At 42.9% G+C, this 20,632-nt stretch overlaps 2 protein-coding genes across 6 annotated transcripts in view; one reads left to right on the top strand and one right to left on the bottom strand.

Annotated features, from left to right (window-relative positions):
* Positions 1 to 6,551, top strand: part of LOC310888675 (ubiquitin carboxyl-terminal hydrolase 42-like) — a 77,283-nt gene extending 70,732 nt beyond the window's left edge. For all 3 annotated transcript variants that reach the window (XM_083815622.1, XM_083815624.1, XM_083815623.1), the window contains one exon: positions 6,387 to 6,551. The gene's annotated coding sequence lies outside the window, so the exon portion shown is untranslated. The remainder of the gene's footprint in view (positions 1 to 6,386) is intronic.
* LOC310888674 (uncharacterized protein) overlaps positions 1 to 20,632 on the bottom strand; it is a 151,106-nt gene that overhangs the window by 96,860 nt on the left and 33,614 nt on the right. For all 3 annotated transcript variants that reach the window (XM_083815619.1, XM_083815616.1, XM_083815620.1), the window contains one exon: positions 18,360 to 18,650. The gene's annotated coding sequence lies outside the window, so the exon portion shown is untranslated. The remainder of the gene's footprint in view (positions 1 to 18,359; positions 18,651 to 20,632) is intronic.

Here is a 20,632-nt window from a genome sequence, read left to right as displayed (position 1 = left end):
CAAAGGACGAGACTAAAAAAACTGACAAAGAGCATTACCCGAGAAAGAGGGAACATTCTCCTACTGAAGAGAAGGAGAGTCAAAAAGATGGTCATTCCAGCAAGAGAAGGTGCTCTCGGAGTGTGGAAGTTGTTAAGCAAAAGCGTCACAAGCAGGAGTATTGGGAGGGAAGCAGGTACAGATCTTTCCATAGTGAAAGGAACAGCCCTGATAATGGCAGAAGACCAGTAAAATATTCAAAGTACAGATCTCGAAGCAGAGGAAGATCAGAACAAGATAGCACTAGATATTACCATTCCAAAGGGGAAAGAAGTTGGAGCAGAGAAAGATACTATCAAGATGAACCACGGAAATGGGAAAAATGTAGATATTACAAGGATTGCTATTCACCTCATGCAGCAGGAGACAGTAGAGAGAGAAAGTTCTCTCACGGTGATAAAGACTTTGACAAATTGACTCAGACTTACTCCAGCAGGTCACATAAGCATTATCATTACAAAAGCAGATGGCCTCACGGTTCCCTCTTGAGAGAGGAAGATGTACATCACTTTAGCACACCCAGAGCAGACTCACATCGTTGCTCAGTAGCTCAGCAACATTCTGGAAAACATTCGCGTGAGAGACATGCACTTCCACCTGTGTCAGCTCATTTGGAGAACTGTCGCCAGAAAAAGGCAAAAGAAGGAAACAGAAAAAGACAATATACTCATGCAGAAGGTAGTGAAAGTGAAATAGAAAGGAAACGCAGAAAGGTAGAAAAGGAGCTTTTAGGTGGTGAAAACATGAAAAAATATAAGAAGTTCTAGAAGAAAAAGAAGTCTGAAGATAAACAGGGAGAGAAGGAATCCAAGTAAGCAGGGATTCCAGCATACGCAGCAGTTTTTTTCCTAATTCTTTTCCGGGTGCTTCTCATGTTTCGTTTTGGTTTTTTTTCATAGTTTCTAAGTTATTTAGATAGCATAATCTGGCTGGGGATCATGACTGGGGATCATTAGGTTGATCAGTGAAGACAGGAAAGATATTGCTGAATTGTGTCAGAGCACTAGCTTTGGACCACGTAGTTCGAATCACATCTGCACACCATTCTGGATTAGGTTAAAACATTTTTTTTTTTTTTACTTGCATATATTCCAGAGCTAACCATTGTTAATGATCTGTGTACCAACCAGGACCTATGGTCCTTCAATCTGAGGGCTTAAGTTTGCTGCATCTAAAGGAAGTTACATGTGCACAAAGTACCACAAAATCGCTGACATGCGGCAAATCATCCCCTGTGGTAAAATAAATAAAGTTTCCTATATGCAACAAGTGCCACATCTTTTTTTCTCTTTTTAACTTGCATGTTTCTTTCAGACTATTTCTTTCAGCAATATCTTGCCACAATGCCCCAGCCCAGATGGGCTTGCCCCTGCGCTGCCAGTTGTTCTGCTTCCATTGCTGTAACCACCCCCACAGGGCATTTGCTACCATCCATGAATCAGTATAGAGATAGAGAACTGGCCACTTTTCTCGTTCAGCAATATCTAAAGCCAGCTGAATGGCTTTCACTTCTGCAAACTGACTCGATTCACCTTCTCCCTCAGCAGCTTCTGCAACTCGTCGTGTAGGACTCCATACAGCAGCTTTCCATCTCCGATGCTTTCCCACAATACGACAGGACCCGTCAGTGAACAAGGCATATTTCTTCTCATTTTCCGGTAGCTTGTTGTACAGTGGGGCTTCTTCAGCACGAACCACCTCCTCCTCTGATGATATCCCAAAGTATTTGCCTTCTGGCCAGTCCATAATCACCTCCAAGATTCCTGGGCGACTGGGGTTTCCTATTCGAGCCCGCTGAGTAATCAGTGCAACCCACTTGCTCCATGTAGCATCAGTTGCATGATGTGTAGAGGGGACCCTTCCTTTGAACATCCAGCCTAGTACCGGCAGTCGGGGTGCCAGGAGGAGCTGCGCTTCAGTACCGACCACTTCCGAAGCAGATCGAACTCCTTCATATGCTGCCAATATCTCCTTTTCGGTTGGAGTATAGCGGGCTTCAGATCCTCTGTATCCCCGACTCCAAAACCCCAGGGGTCGACCTCGAGTTTCCCCAGGTTCTTTCTGCCAGAGGCTCCAGGTGGGACCATTCTCCCCGGCTGCGGTGTAGAGCACATTCTTTACATCTGGTCCTGTTCGGACTGGCCCGAGGGCTACTGCATGAACTATTTCCTGCTTAATTTGTTCAAAGGCTTGTCGTTGCTCAGGGCCCCATTCAAAAGCATTCTTCTTACGGGTTACTTGGTAGAGCAGGTTTACAATCAGACTGTAATTTGGAATATGCATTCTCCAAAACCCCACGACACCTAGGAAAGTTTGTGTTTCTTTTTTGCTAGTTGGTGGAGACATAGCTGTTATCTTGTTGATCACATCCATTGGGATTTGACGACGTCCATCTTGCCATTTTATTCCTAAAAACTGGATCTCTCGTGCAGGTCCTTTAACTTTATTCTGTTTTATGGCAAAACCGGCCTTCAGAAGGATTTGGACTATTTTCTTCCCTTTCTCGAAAACTTCTTCTGCAGTGTCACCCCACACAATGATGTCATCGATGTACTGCAGGTGTTCAGGAGCTTCCCCCTGCTCCAGCGCAGACTGGATCAGTCCATGGCAAATGGTAGGGCTGTGTTTCCACCCCTGGGGCAGCCGATTCCAAGTATATTGGACTCCCCTCCAAGTGAAAGCAAACTGTGGCCTGCACTGTGCTGCTAGAGGGATGGAGAAAAATGCATTAGCGATATCAATTGTGGCATACCACTTGGCTGCCTTTGATTCCAGTTCATACTGGAGTTCTAGCATGTCTGGCACTGCAGCACTCAGCGGTGGCGTGACTTCGTTCAGGCCACGGTAGTCCACTGTTAGTCTCCACTCACCGTTAGACTTTCGCACTGGCCATATGGGACTATTAAAAGGTGAATGAGTCTTGCTGATCACTCCTTGGCTCTCCAGTTGACGAATTAGCTTATGGATGGGACTCAGGGAGTCTCAGTTGGTGCGATATTGCCGCCGGTGCACAGTTGTGGTAGCGATCGGCACTTGCTGTTCTTCAACCCTCAGCAACCCCACAACAGAAGGGTCCTCTGAGAGACCAGGCAAGGTAGACAACTGTTTAATGTCCTCTGTCTCCAAGGCAGCTATGCCAAAAGCCCAGCGGAACCCTTTTGGGTCCTTGAAATATCCTCTTCTAAGATAGTCTATGCCAAGGATGCACGGAGCATCCGGGCCAGTCACAATACGGTGCTTTTGCCACTCATTGCCGGTTAGACTCACTTCAGCCTCCAATACAGTTAACTGCTGGGATCCCCCCGTCACGCCATAAATACAGATGAGCTCTGGCCCTGTATAGCTTGATGGCATTAGAGTACATTGTGCACCGGTGTCTACCAAAGCCTTATACTTCTGTGCGTCTGACGTGCCAGGCCATCGAATCCACACAGTCCAATAAACTCGATTGTCCCTTTCCTCCCCCTGGCTGGAGGCAGGGCCCTTCTAGTCCTGGTCAGAATCTTCGTTTCTGTGTCTAAAGGACTGCCTGCTGGAAGTTGGAGCAGCAAACTTTTCAGAGAATTCCTTTTTCCCAATTGTTTTCCTTTGCAATTCACGTACCCGTGCCTCTAGGGTCGCAGTAGATTTTCCATCCCATTTTCTCATGTCCTCTCCATGGTCACGTAGGTAAAACCACAGGGTGGCGCGGTGTGTGTGCCCACCATATTGTCTTCCTTGCATAGATGAACGTTTACCCCTAATAGCTGAGACACTGGTTTGTACAGGTGGGGAGGAAAATAATCTCTCTTCAAGTTGGTGGATCTTTTCGGAAAGTTTCTCCAAAGAATTCTCTTTAAGCTGGTGGACACTGGTTCGTTCAGGTGGAGGGGAAGATAAATTCTCTTTAAGTTGGTGGACCTCTTCAGAGAGTTTCTCCACAGCCGAGACACAGGCCTGTAGGGAAGAGGAGAGATTTCCTTCGTACTGCCGGAGTAATTTAGCCACTTCATTCACTGGGGGATTCTCCTCCGCTTTCCAGGCTATTATTGCCAATGAGCTGGCATATGATGATGGTGCACTCCGTACAAACTTCCACCACATAGGTGGTGTACACTGGACTGCATCTGGATCTGCAGATGTTTGTGCGTCGTCTAGGGCCTTATAAATTACTTCCCGTACGGCCAATTCCCTCAGGTACTGAATTCCCTTCTCCATGGTGGTCCATTTGCCTGGTAGACATACAAGTTCTTCCTTGAAGGGATACCTTTCCTGCACAGCTGACAGGAGACGCCTCCAGAGACTGCGAGATCGTGCTCCATCTCCAATTGCTTTGTCAATGCATGCGTCCCTAGCAAGGGATCCCAGCCGCCTGGCTTCCTTGCCCTCTAATTCCACATAATCGGCTCCAGTGTCCCAGCACCGGAGCAGCCAGGTGACAAGCTGCTCGCCTATACAGCGACCAAAATCTTTTCGCACATCTCGTCGCTCACGCTGGTATAGAGTCCGGGTAGTTACTGTTGATTTTTCGACATCGCCATCCTCCTCTTCAGTCTCCTGCACCTTTGATGGCCCAGCCTCGTCTTCACTATGCCCAGACTTAGCAGAAGACTGTTTGCATTCTAAACGACCTGAGCCTCTATACCATTTCTTCACCTTGTCTACAGGGTCAACTTGCACTGCTACAGCTCGTTTCTCTGACTCAGACGCAGGGTCTGCCACAGGGGTTGGAATGCCCTCTGCGGGGTCAACTTGCACTGCTACAGCTCGTTTCTCTGACCCAGACGCAGTAGTGGGAGCGGCTGCCGCGGCTGGAGCGGCTGCCGCGGCTGCCGGGGCTGGAGCGGCTGGAGCGGCTGCCGCGGCTGGAGCGGCTGCCGCGGCTGGAGCGGCTGCCGCTGCTGGAGCAGTGCAGTGAGTCCAGAGAGTGCACTGGCACCTTGGGGATGCAGTGCAGTGACTCCAGGGAGTGCACTGGCACCACTGGGGATGTACTACAGTGATTCCAGAGAGTGCACTGGCACCACTGGGGATGCAGTGCAGTGAGTCCAGAGAGTGCACTGGCACCACTGGGGATGCACTGCATTGAGTCCAGAGAGTGCACTGACACCACTGGGGATGCACTGCAGTGGCTCCAGAGAGTGCACTGGCACCACTGGGGATGCAGTGCAGTGACTCCAAAGAGTGCACTGGCACCACTGGGGATGCACTGCATTGAGTCCAGAGAGTGCACTGGCACCACTGGGGATGCACTGCAGTGAGTCCAGAGAGTGCACGGTCACCACGAGGGATGCAGTGCAGTGAGTCCAGAGAGTGCACTGGCACCACTGGGGATGCACTTCAGTGACTCCAGAGAGTGCACTGGCACCACTGGGGATGCAGTGCAGTGAGTCCAAAGAGTGCACTGGCACCACTGGGGATGCACTGCAGTGGCTCCAGAGAGTGCACTGGCACCTCTGGGGATTCAGCGCAGTGAGTCCAAAGAGTGCACTGGCACCACTGGGGATGCAGTGCAGTGAGTCCAGAGAGTGCACTGGCACCACTGGGGATGCAGTGCAGTGAGTCCGGAGAAACATTGGCTGTTCCCCCGTCGCCCCCACCCCTTTTTTCTCAGAGCAGGAGGTGGAGGGAGGCAGAAACGTGTTTTTATTTTGTGCAGTGTCCCGGGACACCGGTGGCTATCCAAAAGGCAAAAGAAGGAAACAGAAAAAGACAATATACTCATGCAGAAGGTAGTGAAAGTGAAATAGAAAGGAAACGCAGAAAGGTAGAAAAGGAGCTTTTAGGTGGTGAAAACATGAAAAAATATAAGAAGTTCTAGAAGAAAAAGAAGTCTGAAGATAAACAGGGAGAGAAGGAATCCAAGTAAGCAGGGATTCCAGCATACTCAGCAGTTTTTTTCCTAATTCTTTTCCGGGTGCTTCTCATGTTTCGTTTTGTTTTTTTTTCATAGTTTCTAAGTTATTTAGATAGCATAATCTGGCTGGGGATCATGACTGGGGATCATTAGGTTGATCAGTGAAGACAGGAAAGATATTGCTGAATTGTGTCAGAGCACTAGCTTTGGACCACGTAGTTCGAATCACATCTGCACACCATTCTGGATTAGGTTAAAACATTTTTTTTTTTTTTACTTGCATATATTCCAGAGCTAACCATTGTTAATGATCTGTGTACCAACCAGGACCTATGGTCCTTCAATCTGAGGGCTTAAGTTTGCTGCATCTAAAGGAAGTTACATGTGCACAAAGTACCACAAAATCGCTGACATGCGGCAAATCATCCCCTGTGGTAAAATAAATAAAGTTTCCTATATGCAACAAGTGCCACATCTTTTTTTCTCTTTTTAACTTGCATGTTTCTTTCAGACTTGATGATTTGTATTTCTCTGCGCTCCACTTTGACAATGCCAGTCGCAAGCGTAACAAAAAGAGGAAAAAGGAGAAACATCAGGAAAGTGAAAGGCTTCTTGGAATACTTAGATCCTCGTTTCCAGAAGAAAACCCGGGAGAAGAAGGAAGAATCCCATCCTCCAGATGGCTCTTTATGAGAGCAATGCAGAAGTGAGGGCAGTAAACTACCTCACAAGGAAGGGAAGCCTTCCAGTGCAGGTGAAAGCAAGAAATACAGCTCCATTGCATCCAGCGAGTATATTAAAGGTAAGCGGCTGCAGCATGTTTATGGGATTCCTTTTAGATTAATCTAGAGATTATTGAAAACAGTCTTTAAATGCTTGATGACTGAACAGTCTGCTGGATATTAAAATATGTTTTGAAAAATATGTTTCAAGTGTTGTTTTTTCAGCTATGTGGGGAGAACAAATACAGTGGCTATGAATATTTTGGCTATTATTCAGAACAGCATGTGGAGGGATATGTAAAATATGTAATATGTAAAAATATGTAACGTAAAAATCCAGCTTTTTTTCTACTTTTTGGTGGTTTTTTTTTGTCTTTTTCTTTTTTTCCCTGCTATTATAGGTTTAAGAATATAGAGGAATGCGCTGATGGAAGCCATGTAAAGAGTCTCCAAATTTGCATTGGGTTTAAGCTGAAAGAATTTTATGTCTGCACAAATTATGATACTGTCATACTTCTTTGTTGTTCTACCTCAATATACATCTAATTGTTAGACTGCTGGATTTGTTCCCAGTATTGATGACAAAGCACACTATAGATGCTGTCTGCGTTACTGGAAAATGATTTGTTTCAAAGTAAAATGACTTCCAGGTGAGGTAAACGCTGAGCATGCTCTTCCTGCCTCCTTCTTCACAGTGCTCATAGTAGATCGCTTACGTATGTATTAGTCAGATTCTCTTATAAACTCCTAGTGCGTCTCTGGAATTTTGAATTTACAGTGACTTTACGCTCTTCTCTCTCGCTCCTCTAGGCGGTTTCATCTGTTACCAGAGCTCTAGAACTATTTGTGAAACCTGAAGAGCCGGATGGAGAGAATTGCTTCAAATGTAGCGAGTAAGATTATTACTAATTATGTCTTAATACTAGATATTAGTTTTATGTATTGCATGACTTAGAGCATAAGTTATCTTTTAACTTCATTTAGAAATAAGGAGACGCAGCTTTGTTGTTGTTGTTGTTGCTTCATTTTGTAGTAGTGGTGAGCTGAAGCAAGGAGCTATGGAGAATGATTTGGAGTGGAAGGCAGCAGCAGGTTCCTGTGAGTTGAGAATGTGAGCTGGCTCTGTGGTAATTAATGTTAGCAGCCTGTGCTGGCTCACTAAGCAGCGTCTTGCACAGCTCTTGAACTGTGTCCTTACGTGGAGCTGTCTCCTTATGTGGAGACTATTTACAGGGGTTCCACAGAAGGACAAAGTCCAATCCACTTTCTAACCACCACCAAGCTCTTATATTTTAACATTGTATGTGGTTTGGTTTTTTAAGTTAAACAAGTTTAATTTAGAAAGTTATACATGTACTTAAACATCATGAATTATATTTACAAAACATCCTACCTTTATATCCAAAGTGATATCAAGAAATGCCTCATACGTATCCGAAACTGCTTTGCAATTCAAGCACTTCACTGGAAGCAAAATATAAATGCTTAACAATACGTTGCAGAGACTAACTGTCCAAATTCAAGTTGTCAATAGATACTACTTTAGACAAGCTGCAGACTGCTTTACTACCGACAAAAGACACAGATCAGTTCTAAGGACAGGAATATTTTTAAAAGTACCTCTTGATCTTAGAAATCCTCCAAATATTTGATGAATGATGGTGGTAGCTTGAGAAGATCTGTCCAATCTGGAAATAAATTATAATCAGACCTCAGAAGATTTAAGGCACACAGTTAACTCTTCAAAGAGTTTTATGAAAACCAAGGATGACGTAGACTTTCAGTTTTGATAGTAAATAAAGGACTACAAGGTGCTAGAGAACGTATAAAAGTGAATTTGTTTATGCTGACTTGGTGCTTCCATTCAAGCACGCTTCCTGCATAGCATCAACAGTATAGCGCAAGAACTCGTGTGCGTCTCCTTGACTGCCAAAACGGAAATGTTGTCCTATTCCTAAATAAGAAGATGATAGTATTTACCTCATTTAAAAATGAAATAATTCTCGTATTTCTAAAATCTCTCTTCTTTATAGTGTTAAAACCATTTATACACATCAAATAACTATTTGAAGATTACAAGATACTGAAAAAGAAACACATCTGAAGCCACTTACGACTGAGGTTATTGATAACACGCGTAGGCTCGATGGCATCAACAGTGCAACGCAGGGCCTGGTTAATGGGAGTCTCCATCGTGCACATCATGCAAAAATCTTGTTCACGACCTGAAGAGTGAAAGAAGAAAGCATCCCAGTCCAGCGAAACAGACATAACTACAAACAAACATATAAGTAACATTTAAACTATAGATACAGTATCCACTCTCCTTGTCCCAACAGTCTCGTAACATTTTATTTCACACAACTTTATAGAATAAAAATATCCATTAAGCCTGTGTTCAAGTGCATTTTGTGATGAGAAATCTAAAAGACTACTGCAAAGTCACGTTTGTGAAGGCTGACAGGAATGTGAACTCCACAGGCTGCAAAATATATGAGGAAAGAATATTTGACATTGATGATACAGCATTAAGAGAATGTGGGTTATTTTCAGCACAGTGCTGTCAGGTGAGCTTCATGATACAGAGCTACGAGTCCTTTGGGAGAAAGGAAAAACTAAAGTAATGTATGTAATAGTACTTCTGCCCTCCTTTTTTCAACAGGATTCTTAACTGAAACAATTTCTATATACAGGAAGAAAACAGTTAAATTTCTAGGTATCGATACAAAGATACCAGCCTAAAAAGCATACACGTTTAGTACAACATTTAGTTTATAGTACAACATTTTATTTAGAACAAAATCAGTCTAGATTTTAATACAGTCCCACAAAAAAATCTAGTCATGTTCATAACAGCTCATATTGCTTTCTAGGTTTTGTTTTTGTTTGCTTCTTTTTTTTTTTAATTGGTTCAACAACGAACAGACCATTTATTGTAGTGCATTATGGAACCTAGGCTGTGAAGACTAAAGACCTATGATGCCAACATCCTAAATTTTATTGCCTTTCTACATGTGCTCACATGACTGGCTGTGCTCAAGAGAAAGCATGTAATTGGCAAGTGGGGGGGGGGGGTGTAGGTCAAACACTGTAGAGTAGCATTAAGAAAACGTGTGTTGCCAAGATTGTACAGGCCAACTCCAACACTTTGTGTTTCTTGCCAATCCATACGTATCTTCTCAGGTGGAAAAAGAATCCTTTGTGGTGGAGCAATTCCATCATTAACAACTGCAAGAAAGTTATATTTAAAAAGAGATTTTGTTTGTTTGTTTCTAAGAAAGGCATTAGGTATATGTAGGTATAGTAAATATGTAAAGTATATATAGGTATAGTAAAAATACTATTCTGCGGGAGCACCTAGAGGAACTAGCTACAATCCAAAACAGAAAAACTTATTGCAGACAGCTTTAATACCGCCAAATTCAAATTGGCTGGTCAACACAACGTTTTGGGAAAAAAAAGTTTAGTCAACCATTTTAATTTTTCTAAGGCAAGGCTAACTGCCATCCTGTTTTTAGTATCTAACGCCAAGTTCCTCTCCATCTATAATCTTTAACCTGATTACCTCAACTACTGCTTTTTTCCTTATTATAACTTAAACCACAAATTTAGACTTGAAATTATATGGTAATAAATGCAAGGACAATGTAAAAACAAATAACTAGGAATGACGGTACCCCTACAAATATCAGATCTTTTCCTGAGCAATGTTAGCATTCAAAAACCTGTGAATAATGGAAGCTGTGAATAGCAACAATCAAACACTTTTCTTTGCAAAACAGAAAAGACACGGATGAATCTGTGCATTACAAAATGCTCCCCATATTTCTCTGTCGACTGTAAATATATCAAAATTAATTTCTGTAACGTCAGTCACTTCAGTTGCCTTAGGGGAATCGCTTTGGAAGTCTTTATTCACAGTAGTCCCGTTCTCTATCAGTGCAACAAGTAAGAACTGCATTTTCTACTTTTGTTTTGAAGAAAACGGAGGCAGGATAAAACGCACACTTACTTGCGTAGTACTTGAGTAGTAGAAGTCCTGTCACTTAATCTCAAAGAAACAGCCTTTAAGAACTAAATTGCTGGTATGAATGATTTAAAAGGAATCCCCAAACTAAACACACAAAGTAAAAATTTCCATCCAAACTCTATCAGTATTACTTTTAGCTTCTGCAGAACTAGTGGCTGATGCCATTTCTTTCACTTTCGTAGGATTTTAATCCATTACAACTCTGGAGTCTTTTTAATATAAAAATGTAAATGACATTCTCTGAGGGGAATCAGTTATTTATTGCATTTTTGGAGCTTTGCAATTATCTATTAATTATTACCTATTATCTAATAGATAATGGTTGTGATTTATATATAATTGTTGCTCGCGTTAGCAATGGAACACTATTACTTTACTGCCTGCGCTTTTCTGTTTCGTGTGCACAAAGGTACCTGCATTTCGCTGCTACTTTACTTCTGTCTTTCCAGGGCTCGCCCTCTACCGCACTGTCTACTGCACCAGTCATGATGGGTTTGTTGTGATTCTATAATGAGCCTAGCTTTTGAATACACTTTTTCTGGGCGTCACTTTGTGATAGCAAGTTAATTTGTGAGGGCTTATCACTTATGACCTGCTGCTCAGTAGGTACACGCTTGGCCTCTGTTAAGCAGAGAGTCAATCACAGCTTAAGATTTTGTCCAAGATGCCATTCACGAAACTGAGTTTAACCTTGACATAACTGAGTTTAACCTTTAAACCTGAAGCTTCGTTAAAGAATAAAGCAGCACCCAAGCCAGGAAATAGAAGTTAATCGTCACTTTACCCTGAAACGCACGTAACGCCAGTGAGCTATTCTGTGCTGGCAGGATTGCTGCCGGGATGGCCGACGAGGCGGTGGGCACAGGGGGCCACAGGTCCTGCTCCCCGGGGCCACAGGTCCTGTCACAGGGGGCTGCCGGGGGTCTCCAGGCGCCGGGAACAGCAGCAACAGCGGCAACAGCGGGGACAGAGGGGACAGCAGCGACAGCAGCCGCCACCTCAGCCGAGGCCGTCTCCACAACTGCCACGACGGCCTCGGAACGCCGCCCAACTCGGAGCTCCAGCGTGACGCCTTTTTAACCTGGCCGCGGTGCTCACGGCTACAAGCAGAGCGTTTCCTCCGGCGTGTCTTTACTGTCGGTGCCGGATCGGCCCTCACCCCGAGCTCTCCCTGCCGGGAGGGCTTTGCGGTTGGGGTTTCCCTCCCGCCGCCGCCGCGGGCAGGCCCCGCGCGCAAGGTGTCCGCGCTGGGGAGCAGCACGTCGCCCGCGGCGAGAGCCCGAGGGCGCGACACGAAAAAGCCCCGACGTGCGGGCGAGGCGGCGGGGAGACGGCTCTGAGGGAGCCGCCGCTTCGCCCCGCCGTCCTCCTCCCCTCCCGGGCCGCCCCGCCGAGCCCCGTGCGCCTCAGGTGCTGCCCTGAGAGGGCGCTCGGGCACTGGGACAGCTGCCCAGGGCAGTGGTCATGGCACCGAGCCTGACGGGGGTCAAGAAGTGTTTGAACGATGCTCTCAGACGTAGGGTCTGCTTTTGGGGTGGTCCTGTGTGGAGCCAGGAGTTGGACTCGGGGATTATTGTGAGTCCTTTCCACCTTGGGATGTTCTCTGATTCTAGGTCAGCAATCCATTATCTGATGAGAGGTGTGGAGTCATTCAAAGGGAAGAGAGAACAAAACACTTCTGGTTTTCAGAAGCGGGTATTTGGTAACCAAAACGATGATTCCTTTTCTTCTAGAGCAAGTAGCAGCAGGGATCTGCTTTACAATATGCTGGCAACAAGGAAACGAAGAATTGCAAACAAGACATAGGACTTGATCAGCAGCTTGTATACATGCATCGACTTATAAATGAGCACACAGCTGAGCGATAATGCAAAAATTGGACAAACTAAGTGAAGACGTTAACTGTAAATTTTATAGTTTGAAGTAAGCTTCAAATCCCAGAGGATGACTTTGTTGGAACTTTATTCAGCTGAAAACGTGGAAGCCTTGCTTCTGCTTGTGTTAGTTACAGCTCCAGTTTACTTTGGTTGGGAGGGAAGGCATTCCAGGCTAATGTGCTGTACCTGTTCCTTCAGCTCATTGTCCATAAACGGAGGAGCAAATGAAATTATTTGAATCTCCATTAAATGCAGCACTACAAAGTGGAGTAGAGGGCGATCTAGCACTTGATTTTTCTGTAAGCAGAAAACCCAACAGAATCTCAACAACAGTTTTCAAATCTTGTCCTGCAGTAAATGACCAGCTGAGCGAAGCTTGCATTTAGAGTATGTGCTCCTACGTTAGATGGAAATAGCTTTTCCTCTTCAGAAGTGCAACTGAGTGGTGGACTGGCAGCTACGTAGGGAACTAGTTGTGCCAAAGGGTTTGTGTTGAATGCACAGAAAAATATGCAGGTCCCAACAGGAAAGGATTGTCTGTAGGCATCACACTGAGTACAGATGTTGTCCGCGGGTTCGTGCCCAGTGCACCGCGCCAATAAGCACCCCGAGTCGGAATGCACACGAAGGTCTTTTAATTACATAATTAATTACAGAACTCTGCAGAGTCAGGTACTTGGCTATCTTTCGCAAAGCAAGCACACCTCTGACTCGAATCACCGTCATTCATACACAGGAAACTTGTGAAAACTCTCTCTTTGGCTCCTTTTGACTGGTTATTACAGCTCACCTAACTTATCTCTACTGAGCTTGCGCATTACAGAGGAACGCCGGGGGGGAGGGGGTACAGGAGGAGGGGGACACACACCGAATCCCACATTAGCATAGATTAGCATTTTGACAGGTGTGATTTCTAATGTGTTAATGACCCTTAATGAGCAAAAGGTTACTATAGGTCAGTCTGGAGCTGGTTTTCTCCTTCTTGTTTTTTCCCTTTTATCCCTTCTCTTCCTTGCTTCTGCTAGCTCAAGGCTACCTGTCTCTCTCCTTCCTTATTTTCTCAGCTAAAAGACTACACAAGCTACAGGCCTCCCCATTTTCTTCAAGGTTTCCTTGTTTTTCTCCCAGCTTTGGGACTACACGGGTGTGCTTTGATATTTGCCAGTATAGCTAAAACTCATGCCAGTCTGCTCACGCACAATAAGCAGTAAGATTTAAGGACTGGTTTCATCTGCTTTTTACATAGTAACATCCTTCTTATGTTTTAGATATGCTGTAGTTAAAGCTTAAAGTAGTTCCAGTAGTTAAGTTACAGGAGTAAGGTTACTCCTTGTGGAGTAATTGCCTTAAGTGACTAGGCATTATAAGCACACCTCCATCCCAAAAGCTACCTGCCTCCAAGGTGCAACTACCCCTCACTGAGCACATCCTCTGAATTTCTCGGAGCCTGTACCTTTAAACGCAAGCGAGATAATTTCTACCAATCACAACCAAGATATGCATGACTGGAGTCACTCAAGCTCCACCTAAAAGATAGAAAATAATGTAAATTGGCTTAAGAGAAAGGGAATGTTGGGGAAGATACTGTCACGAAGGATACCTTCTGACATCAGTCGACAGGCTGAGCCTCTCACCCCCCCACCCCCCCACCCCCCCCATGGCCCATTGGGATGCTGTGAGGTAAGATCTGAACGCTTGGTTATACCAGGCGTCTCCACGGAAACTTAGAAATCTCTGGTGTCTTTATGCTTTTTAACGTCTTAATACCTAGGCTTTGTACCTGTGCATTTCATGCATGCTAGCTTGCTTTTGCAGACAGTGAATTTATCACTGGCAATCCAAAGGACCTGTGTATCTGTTGCCGTAATAAACTGCACTTAACTGCATTGTTCCTGGCCGTGATAGTTCTCCTTGAATGCGACTAGAGCGAGGGCGTGCTGCGTTGTTGGTGAATCCGTGGCCGTGATAGTTCAGTACCCTGAAGCCGACCGGACCCGTAACGGTCAATCAGCTACACCCCTTAATGCGACACTACTAAAGGAAGAAGATGACAGGGCTTGCACGCGTTGCATTAGGCTTTGCATGTGAAAACACCCCCAAATAATTTCACATGCATTTAACGTTTTTAAAGGGAAAAAAACAGGAAGGTGTAGTCTTTCTGTAAGCTACAGCCCTAGATAGTTAAGGCATCAGCATTCATTCCTTTGCTTGACAACAAACTATGACCATACAGAAGAGTTAAATATTTTCATTGCATTCTTAAAGGCGATTTTTCAGACTTGTGCTTCAGTTGTTGGAGTTGAAGAAATCAGTAGACGCCCTTACTTTTACGTTAAGACCAAAATCTTTATCTAAGATTGTGTTATCTAACACAGCTAAACTCCCACCCCCACATGTTTTTTTGGAACTTCTGAAAGATCTTTCTGCAGTCCCACTCTGATGGTCTTTCAGTAACATACAAACTGCCGTGGCAGATTCTGTTACAGTGCTTTTCTATTGACAGCGTGCATAACACTCAAGGTAAAGCCCCTCATTTTGCAGTGGGGACATAAAGTGTTTCTTTGGACGCTGCTGCTTCTGTTAGTACTCATTTTTTCACAAACTTGTTGAACCTGAGCTGTGCCTCCTGCGCCAACGAATGCTTTCATGACACAGTATTTTGTCAAAGCAGTTTTGCTTCTTGGAGCTACAGAAGCAGCTCTGGCTACATGATAGGGAACTGTGCTGCATTGGCAAAAAGAGACTTACTTACGGACTTAACAACACTTGCTAACTTGATCTATTTCAAATCTCATTTTAACTTTAAAGAACAATCAGTTTTGCGGTTCCTGTCTTACTAAGTTGCCTTGTTTTGCATGGAAGGTCAGCCTGTGAAAGTTTTGCTTTATTGCATGCTTCAAAAAAAGGCTGAGAGGAAGAGACTGGAGGAACCTTTTCTATTCTACAGACTTTCCCCCACGAACGTGGAATTGCAGGCTACTTGGATGAATGTTCGAATGTGAGTAAGGGAGCAAGCCTCAGCCAAAGGAGGTAGAATCCTTGCTTAAGAGGAAGTATCAGTGTGGGGACATCTTTGCTTAATGGGAGCCATTTAAACTCTTCATAGAAACTCAGTAAGCTCTACATCTTATGTTTGGAAAGCAGTATGGTTACGCAGCTGCTAACCTAATGACTTGAGTCTTCTGCTCTGCAACTTCACGTTTTGTTTTCAAGCAGTGCATACATCAGTTTAGGCTTTGGACAAGGAGATTTGTAATGCAAATAGTGATAAACCAGAATCAGTGCTACTGACGAGCGTAATGGTGAAATGCAGCAAATCAAGTATTCCTGGAGAACTGTGAGATTACAAAACCAATAAGCCATGAAGCACTTTTTTTTTTTTTAATCAATTCTTATATGCTGAAATAACACCTTCAAGAAAATCTGTTTATCTAGCCAGGCGACGGTGTCTACCGGTAAGCACAAAGGAAATGCCTTGAGAGTTCGTTTGCTGTATTTGAAGTTCTTATACCCTGCAGAAATAATTATTTAGAGTAACATGTAACTGAGGAGATTGTAGCAGGAAGTATATTATTTCTAGCATTAAATTGCTGCCCTGTTGCCAGTGCAATCTAGGAGAGAACTGTATATAACAGTTAAACTCCCCTGGACTGACTTAAATTTTAAAATATTCTGACAAAGTAAGCTCTAAATCACTTAACATTTTGAACAGTTTTAAACGGGTACAAAACTGAAGCTTTATAAACCAAGCAGCATTTATAATGCTTCATAGATAAAAACAATGCCTATTTTTTAAGATTTGTTACATATCTATGTAGATATGCTTGCTGGAAAAGCCAGGTCTGTTGTAGACCAAATGCTGCAGATTAAGACTTGTGGCTTACCAGTTTCATTTCTGTATTTTCTTGGAAAATGTTTCGAGTTAGAGTTTAAATATAAAATGTAAATACTGTACAGATATATATTGAAATAAGTATTCCTCGGTGCACACAGGTGATTTGCATGACAAATACTCTGTATCGATCATTGTTACAAATGTAATGTTCTGTGTAAATCCACTGCGTGTTAATCTTTTCATTTATCATCAAGAGCTGTTACTTAAGCCTGGACATTCTCAAAAATAAAGTGTGAAACTATATACCATTGTGTAGCTCCTCCTTTATCAGGAGTACATGCAAGATAATTGCTCCTTTTTTTTTTTCTTTCTAGAGGATGATTCAATTTTATAGCATGGATTATAACTGCTCTTGCAAGTGACCTTCTTTTAAGCACAACAGTTTAAATGATCAGGTTACAGAGAAAACCCTTTCACTGCAAAATAGATTCAATAAAGGCTTGTGGCTTACCAGTTTCATTTCAAAACCCAAGTTGTTGGGTTTGATGGAAAAATGGTTGGTTTGGATGGTAAAAAGGTCGTCGGTTTTGATGGTAGGTTTAGTCTGAGTATTGAAGGCTTCCATCAGTAAGCTCTGCATCTGAAAGACAAAGGGAAGAAATGTCATTCCCTGTTGTGATACTCAACATGGAGCTGTCTGGCTCAGTGGTTTTCTTTCTAAAGAGAGAAGTCACAACCCTGCACCCGGCTTGATCTGCTCTCTGACTACAGGGCTGGACTGACTGGAGAAGGCAGCTTCCAAAGCCCTCCCATTCAACTGACTGCATTTCAGTTCTATGCTAAAATTGGTCAACTGTACAGAATATTAGGACAAAGCTACCTGCTTTTTTAGTGATCTTGTGGTCAAGCTGACCAAATCCTAGCCACAGAACAGAAGCGTTCAGAAACTGGCTAGAGAGAGCACTTAGGAATGCAGGAATTTAACTGCTTTAACGCTGCTCTTTCTCTCACGTATCTGGAACGTGAAGATCCAAGAAGAAAAGCAAGAAGATGAAGTCCTTTGTTTCCTATGCCAGAATGACATTTTCAACACTGAACAGGATTGTCACCGACTGTTAACTGGTTGTTAAGTTGCAGCTAGGTATAAAATGTAGAAAATGTTTAAAAATAAAACTTGCCTTTGGATAGTGAACTGTGTTCTTCGGGGATTACTTCAGTTATCTGTAAGAGGAAAATAGATGATTGGGGGGGTTGTTTGTTTTTAAGAACGGGTGCAGTCTTGCCTGTAATTTAGCTGGTATTTTTCAAAGTGACCTCTTAGAAACTTTACAGCTCTGTTGAATCAACATGTCTCTAACCCTACAATTAAATAATGCTAAAAGATGCAGCAATTTATCTTACTGCAAGTGCTTATTAAAATATCTGAGTAACTGCGACCGTGGCTTCCTCACAGATATATATATATATATTTAATACTACACACTTCTGCTCAGAAAGAAAATCACGGAAAATGTAAAATTTCATTTGAGATGTTGGATTTGTTGCAGTGTGAGATCTTCTTCATCACATGATTCTATTCGTAATTAAACCATATTATCTACTGAGTGACCAAAATTATGACAAGAACAGCACAGAGTTCAGCATGAAGCCAATCAGGAGCTCAAGTTGGGGACTCTTTACATGGCTTCCATCAGCGCATTCCTCTATATTCTTAAACCTATAATAGCAGGGAAGAAAAAAAAAGACAAAAAAAAAACCAAAAAGTAGAAAAAAAGCTGGATTTTTACATTTTACATATTTTACATATCCCTCCGCATGCTGTTCTGAATAATAGCCAAAATATTCATAGCCACTGTATTTGTTCTCCCCACATAGCTGAAAAAACAACACTTGAAACATATTTTTCAAAACATATTTTAATATCCAGCAGACTGTTCAGTCATCAAGCATTTAAAGACTGTTTTCAATAATCTCTAGATTAATCTAAAAGGAATCCCATAAACATGCTGCAGCCGCTTACCTTTAATATACTCGCTGGATGCGATGGAGCTGTATTTCTTGCTTTCACCTGCACTGGAAGGCTTCCCTTCCTTGTGAGGTTGTTTACTGCCCTCACTTCTGCATTGCTCTCATAAAGAGCCATCTGGAGGATGGGATTCTTCCTTCTTCTCCCGGGTTTTCTTCTGGAAATGAGGATCTAAGTATTCCAAGAAGCCTTTCACTTTCCTGATGTTTCTCCTTTTTCCTCTTTTTGTTACGCTTGCGACTGGCATTGTCAAAGTGGAGCGCAGAGAAATACAAATCATCAAGTCTGAAAGAAACATGCAAGTTAAAAAGAGAAAAAAAGATGTGGCACTTGTTGCATATAGGAAACTTTATTTATTTTACCACAGGGGATGATTTGCCGCATGTCAGCTATTTTGTGGTACTTTGTGCACATGTAACTTCCTTTAGATGCAGCAAACTTAAGCCCTCAGATTGAAGGACCATAGGTCCTGGTTGGTACACAGATCATTAACAATGGTTAGCTCTGGAATATATGCAAGTAAAAAAAAAAATGTTTTAACCTAATCCAGAATGGTGTGCAGATGTGATTCAAACTACGTGGTCCAAAGCTAGTGCTCTGACACAATTCAGCAATATCTTTCCTGTCTTCACTGATCAACCTAATGATCCCCAGTCATGATCCCCAGCCAGATTATGCTATCTAAATAACTTAGAAACTATGAAAAAAACCTAAAACGAAACATGAGAAGCACCCGGAAAAGAATTAGGAAAAAAACTGCTGATTATGCTGGAATCCCTGCTTACTTGGATTCCTTCTCTCCCTGTTTATCTTCAGACTTCTTTTTCTTCTAGAACTTCTTATATTTTTTCATGTTTTCACCACCTAAAAGCTCCTTTTCTACCTTTCTGCGTTTCCTTTCTATTTCACTTTCACTACCTTCTGCATGAGTATATTGTCTTTTTCTGTTTCCTTCTTTTGCCTTTTGGATAGCCACCGGTGTCCCGGGACACTGCACAAAATAAAAACACGTTTCTGCCTCCCTCCACCTCCTGCTCTGAGAAAAAAGGGGTGGGGGCGACGGGGGAACAGCCAATGTTTCTCCAGATAATGGAGAAAAATGGAAAAACATTCTATGAAGAAACACAAGTTCTCCGTGAGGCACCAACCTGCATCAGAGTGATATGCACAGTGCTGATCATTAGTTCTGTTCGTAACACTGGCCATACAGTACGGAATTCTACTGATTTAAATCCTTCCATTAAATAGTATTAGTTGACAGATAGAACCGCAATGAACTTCCATAAAATCTTGTCTTAATCAGACTGTGCCAATGTCTCATATCAGCATTGGTATGTATATGGAACATCGGGAGAGGAAACTGTATCGGTATTTACAGCTTTTCTACTTCCTTGTCAGAGAGACGTTATCTCCAAATTAGAAATTGATGTATTTTGAATAAGGGGTGGTGGATCGGATTTATTCTTACTAGTGTTAATATTTGCTCTTGAATAGTGCTTAATATCTGGTAATGCATCAATCAAGCGTCAAAAATAAACTTAAAAATGTGTAAGGCTTATCTCGTTGGTCGATACAAAGACCAAGGGCTTTTCTCTTTTCTCTTTTTTTTCTTCCCAGTATTGTTTTTCTGTTTTCCTTCTCACTGCAGTCTTGATTTTGTTTCTTGTCCCTTAAGTATGTTTTCAATGTGTTGTTGAAACATTTTCCCTTTCAATCCGAAAAAAGGAGCTGTCACTGGTGTCTGCAAGTTGAAGACTGGAGCTTATCTGAAAATCACTGAGCCCAAGAGCTGTCACCTTACTCTTCCAATAGGACAAGGATGTCTTCATTTCTCAGTTAAATGCATTTTTCAGGTTTGTGTATTATTTTCTCAGGAATGGAAAGTGTGCGCACAATTTGCCAGTTGTGGGACTAGGAGTTCTCTTACTTCCTGTGCTTTGTTTAACCTGTCTTAAGTTTAATGGATAGCAATCAAGGTGTACTAGAAATCTGAAAACACTTTATGCTTTGTTCTCTCAGTCATTTTGGTATAACAAACTAGCTTATGGTTTAAACCCTCCATTAGGTTAGCGGTTTCCCTAAACGTAACAAGTCCCTGTGTGCTACAGTAAGACAGTAACAAAAAATTAAGTATAGAAATTCATCCTGTCGTTATTCAGCTTCTGCCTATGGACACACAATTATGCTTATTTAAAGCGGTATCATATTGAAACCTAATCAGCATGTTAGAAAGCACTTAGTATCAGTTATCGGCTTTTGTCCTGGAG

Source organism: Anser anser (assembly GCF_964211835.1).
Source record: "Anser anser genome assembly, chromosome: W".
NCBI classification, from domain to species: Eukaryota; Metazoa; Chordata; class Aves; order Anseriformes; family Anatidae; genus Anser; species Anser anser.
Note: the sequence above shows the minus strand (reverse complement) of the source record. Positions and strands in the feature narration are given on the sequence as shown.